Below are 6,000 nucleotides of genomic sequence, written 5' to 3'. Positions count from 1 at the left end.
GTGGACCCAGTGCTTTAGATTGAGTCAATGATTTGTTCTCTCGCCCAGTGATAATGTTTAAGATTATTTCTTCCTATGCTATATTCACTCAATCCAAAGCATCGTTTATTATCCTGTGATTTACTGTATCGATAAAGCTCTTGGAAAGGACCCCCACATGTAGTCAATGCTCAGTACACGCTAATCATTACCATTATTAGGAGTACATTATATCTTTAAAACTAGGAATTTTCAGATCTTTCACTAATTCAATAATATTATTCAGAGTCACCAGTAGGTGGGGATGTTGAACAATATTTTTCTAGGTTGTCACAAGACCTCTTTCTGACTTGAAAAAAAAACACACAAGTGGCCTATGAGTAAACATTTGCCCTATTATATTACATCGTCTTTTTGTAATGGAAAATATTTTCGAAAATTAAAAATAATTTTAAAGGCTTCAAAGTAGCTATAAAAATGAGTGGATTCAGCCTAGAATGTGAACTCAGGATGCTGGAGAAAGGCCCTCTCACTGCATAGGTTCAACATTTCAGCCTCCTGCCTCTGAGCTGCCTGGTAGACTCTAAATCAATGTCTCATCTCATTTTTGGACTCAGTGCTTTAAGGGTAGATTACAGCCCTAACCGGTTTGGCTCAGTGGATAGAGCATCGGCCTGCAGACTGAAAGGTCCCAGGTTCGATTCCGGTCAGGGGCATGTATGTGCCTTGGTTGCAGGCACATCCCCAGTAGGAGGTGTGCACGAGGCAGCTGATCAATGTTTCTCTCTCATCGATGTTTCCGACTCTCTATCCCTCTCTCTTCCTCTCTATAAAAAATCAATAAAATATATATTTTTTAAAAAGAGTAGATTACAAAATATAAATGATGAACAAGTGCCTGTGTCTGACGCACATGCTGAAAATACTAGAGTAGAGCCTGACTCTACGTACCCTCCTTTTATTAATAAACAACTATTAAACAACTACTGCCGCCAGGTGCTAAGCTCGGTCCTTTCCAGGCTGGGTATTCTTTAATCTTCATAGCAGTCTTAGGAGGTCAGTATTATTTGCCCAATTTTTAAACAAGGGAACTGAAATATTAAGTTACTTGGTTAGTTAATAGTCATTCAACTACTGGGTGGCAGAGGCAAAATTTTAATTCAGGTCTGGTTAACTCTCATGTTTTGTTTCTCATTTACTTGATAAGGTATCAAAATTCATTTACTGATTTTTTTAAAGAGAAACTAACTTCAACATGTGCACTGTTGGTCCCACCTCAATTTAAGTATCTAATTGATGACTTGTCCATGTGATCATAATGAAACTAGCAAATTATATCTCCCCCAGTGCCAACACGACAACATTTAACTCACTCCTTTGAAAATGCAACTTCAGGCTTTTGTAGGGTTTTGTCGGCATCTATGGAGCCTGACAGTTTAGCAACAAAAAAACAGAACAGTGTTTTCCTGCCTTATCCATGAAATTCTCTCTCTGTACTAGTCATTCTGACCTGAATGGGACACTATTTTTTCGCTGACACTTTAGGGAATAAGAACGGAGAGGGGTTTGAGAAGACAAGATACAGAGTGTTAGAAAGAATTTCTAACTTGTATGTCTAGCAGAATTCATAAAGAACTTCAAATCAATAACAAGAAGAGTGAATAGCCATTTTTAAATGGACAAAACACTTAGAACATGCACTTCATAAAGATATCTCCATATGGCTATATCTCTCTAGGCTGAATAAAGTTTGAGACGTGAGAGCCCTGGGAATGAGTAATAAATAATCTGGCTACTTAAATTAACTCAGTGTTTCCAATTTTATTTATATAAACAATTATTTTATCAAAGGACAGCTATTCATATCTTCAGGAAGTTTGGGAAACACCTTTTCTCTTCCTATAGTAGCTTCCATAAAATTCTCAGAGGTTCCTGGCACCCAAATAGCAAGACACCATGCTTTTGCTAGCTAGCATGCTGTCATTCACTGAAATTATAGCTCATCAGTGTTTTGTTTTTCTTGTATATCCTGGAATTTTTTTTCTTAAGTGGAGTTAAGTTTTTTGTTTACTTCATAATCACAAGAAAATGCTTTCATCATTCCTTGTTTACTAAAGCAAAGTATAGAGGTTTAAACTAACCATGAAAATGAAATGTGAAAATACACTAAACGATAGTAACAGAGTTCAAAAGTGGAAAATGTCCACTATCATTCTTTTCCTGTTGTCCCTTTTCTATCTATGAAGAGAAATGGAGGAGAAACCCTTTCATCTTTTGCATTTTTCAAGATAGATATATGTTGTTACTATTAGGTAAACACAAAGACAGAACCAATAAGTTAAAAATAAATGTTGCAACCACACCTCATTAAAAGTAATATTTACTACATACTTAGAGAAAGGACAAACAGTTTGCATTTTATCTTTTATCCCATTTTATTTGAATATCCTAGAATAAATATAACAAGACAAAAATATTGAGAAATAATATATAGTTTTCTAGAACTTTTATCTACTTCAAATTTTATCCTGTATAGCCAAGTAATTTGACTTCCTGAATCTGCCACAGCATCCTAATATATCTATAAATGAAAACTGAGAAAGAGGGGGCGGGGAATAGGAATTTTGGAGCTGGCAATTTTCCTATGTAATTAATCTCAGTAAATTCTGTCTGGCTCTACTTTTTAAATATATCCAGAATTTGACTGTGTCTCACTTTCTTCACTGCTACCAGACTCATGGGCACCAGCATCAACTTGCCTGGGTTATAGCAACAGCTACCAACAGGCCTCTAATCTAATCTCAATACAGAGATGAAGTGATCCTTCAAACATGTAAATCAGAATATATCACTCTATTACCCCAAACCTTGCAATAACTTCCCATTTCAGAGGAAAAACCAAGGTCCTTACAATGACTCGCAAGGCCCTCCTGTCATGGTCCCCTATTGTTTCTCTAATTCACCTCTTACTACTCTCCCCCTTTACTCAAATGCATGGCCTCCTCGCTGCTCTGGCGTGCTCCCTCTTCAGGCCTTTGGACTCCCGCCTACCTGGCTCACTCTTCCCTCCCTCATCCACCCAGTTCTGTCCCTCACCTTCTTTAAGTCTTAGCTCAAATGTCATTTTCTGTGCAAGGCCTTAACTGACCACTTGCCTGACCACTTCACTGCTTTATTATTCTTTAAACCTCTTAATAGCTAATATATTATAAAACATATATTTTATGTAATTGTCTGTCTTCCCCATTACAATATCAAGTTCTCTAGGTATGAGGTTTTCTTTCCTGTTTTGTTCACTTCTGTTTTCCAGCACCTAGAATAGTGCCAGACACAGAGTAGACACTCAATAAGTATTTATTGAATATGACTATACTATAGGCATGGTTTAATATACTTCTTTCCCAGTAAAGAAAAGTATCTACAAGCAAATGAAAAATAACTTTGATAGATTGTCAGGTAACTGCCTGAGGCTAATTTAGATAAAGCAAGCCTAGAATAGAATTGTGAGTATAAATGATCCATGTTCTCTCTACAGTTTCCCAAATCACTGAATGCTACACAATCAGTTTACCTATGATAGTAACTCAGGAAACCTGATATTAGTCTATTCAGCACAAATATATTTATGGCTCATTTGCTTCCAACTCTTATTTTCTACTTTACAGATATAAAGAATTAAATGCACTTATTTCTACAGTATTTGAGGATACATTGATAGATTCAAAGAGCTAAATGAAACTACTGATCCACTGAAGCTAACCAACCAACTAGGATTCTACACGGCAGTCATAAATAGAATTGTTATCTTTCTAAATTAGTTACCTGTTACACTGTCTTCTTCTATCTATTTGTTTTCAATAGCTCTATTATCTCTCCTACAAGTAAACTCTGAAAAAAAAAACTTTCAACTGAAGCAGCCAGATCTGCAATAATTCACTGATCTGGTCCAAACAAATTTGTCTGTCTTTGTTTGAGGGATTAAACCTGTTGATTGTCTGGAATCTCAAATCTTGTCTCTTAGACAATGTCCTGATTCTTATTCAAAATTGCCAACCTCTTGTCTCTTACACAATGTCCTGATTCCTACTCAAACTTGCCAACCTCTTACTTTTGCCTATATTGATATGAAACCTATAAGTGCAAGTATTCCTATTCCTGAGCAATCTTGCAATCTTTTTACTGATAACCTGCTCATATGACATAGTTTCTGAGTTTGTTGTCCAGTTACTTATCATTTACTAAGAGCTGCATGTGTGGCACATACAAAAAGCTATTTCTCTTTAAAACACAAACATGTGACACTCACATGAACTGTGAACCTGATGAAGTATGTTGAAAACAAATAAGTCGGTAGTGAACAGTCTGTTGGGTCTACAATCAGCCAGGTGCTTACTATTCCACCTCATTAGAAGCAGAGAGCAGAGAATGAATCAACAGGGAAGCAGGTATCACTAATTCCCCAAACATATCTTCATTCTGGAGAAACGCAGTGTGATCTTGGAGTTTCTGCTTTTAGTTGGTGAGTGGTCTTCACCAAATGAGCTTTCCGAGTTCCTCAAAGTGCTGCAGGTTCCTAAAGCTACATCCACTCAGCTAAGGGCAGCCAAAGCTGTAACCACCACTTCTGTGCTGTCCCAATATATTCATTCATTTGTCTAACAATTAGTTACTGAGTGTCTACCATGTGCTATGCACTATGTAAGGTACTAGAAATTCAAGAAAACATGTGGACATGATCTCTATCCTTATAGAGCTTTAAAATAAAATGAAGGAGATGGACAATAAACAAAAAACTAACAGTGACAAATACTAATAAATGCTGTGGAGAAAATGAATAAGTTCTCAAGGAAGTGACATTTAAGCAAAAATCAAATACAAGAAGGTTGAAAATACTTTAGAATCGACATCTACAGAGTAAAAAGGATGATACTTTTTCAACTTTGGCCCTGGATAAGAAGGAATAGGTTTACCACCTTTGTAAACATCTGTTGTGTGTGGGAATGTTTATTAGGGAATGTGAGGGCATGGGCACGCAGTTTGTAAATTCTATAACTCCACTGAAAATAAAATATAGTTTGCAACATGAGAAATTTAGTTAACATAAAAAGAAGAACAAGGAACTGATTAGATACTGGTGTACATCCTTCTTGTTTTTTATTTTCTTGCCTATTTTACAATTAGTGATAAAGTGGGTAAAAGAAGTGCTTTTAAGTGGAACTGTAATATCCAAGCTAAGGGAGATGATGAAATGCTACATTACCATTCCATATGAGATCATGAAAGGCAGATCTAAATGGTAACCTAAAATATTGAAGTTATTCCTTAAGCGAGAGAGTTGGGGGCAGGGAGGAATACACGTACCTCCAAGTTACAGAAAAAAATATTATTTTAATAACAATTAGCATTTGCTGTATGGTTGGTGAAAAAAAAGAGTAATGAAAATAGCTTTGAAAAATGAACACTTGGGTAGTTCTGAACTAATAAAATCCTATATAGAGACTGGCTCTGCTTAACTTCACCAGGAAACAACCATCCTTCACTTCATTTCATGGTCAGTAGGTCTGGTCTTTCTAGGGTGGTGATCTAAGTTCTACTCTGAGGTGGAAGAGAAGTGATTTGTGGGTGATAACGCTTTGCTAATATAACCCTTAGAGTTGGTGGAATTAAATGGTGGTGTGTACCAAGCAAATCATGAAGTTATGAGTGGAAGATGAGTGAGGATGACTTGAATTAGAAATGGGAAACAACAAAGGCAGGCTTATAATCTCAGAAAACATTCCTGTGTTTCCTGGGGGATAAGGCTCAAATCTGTCCTAATAGACAGTTCGTAACTTTTCTGGGCATAACACACCCCTTTGATAATCTGATAAAAGCACTGAATGTTCTCCCCCCAAAAAAAATCCACATAGGCCATGTTCACTCCAATTTTTATACAACTTTAAGGGATTCACAGGTTCCCATGAAGTCCCCTAAGTAGAATGACATTGCTTATGTTGCACATTAAAGACAATCACCTAACAT

The sequence above is a fragment of the Cnephaeus nilssonii genome, assembly GCF_951640355.1.
Source record: "Cnephaeus nilssonii genome assembly, chromosome: 9".
In the NCBI taxonomy this organism is placed as follows: domain Eukaryota; kingdom Metazoa; phylum Chordata; class Mammalia; order Chiroptera; family Vespertilionidae; genus Cnephaeus; species Cnephaeus nilssonii.
Note: the sequence above shows the minus strand (reverse complement) of the source record.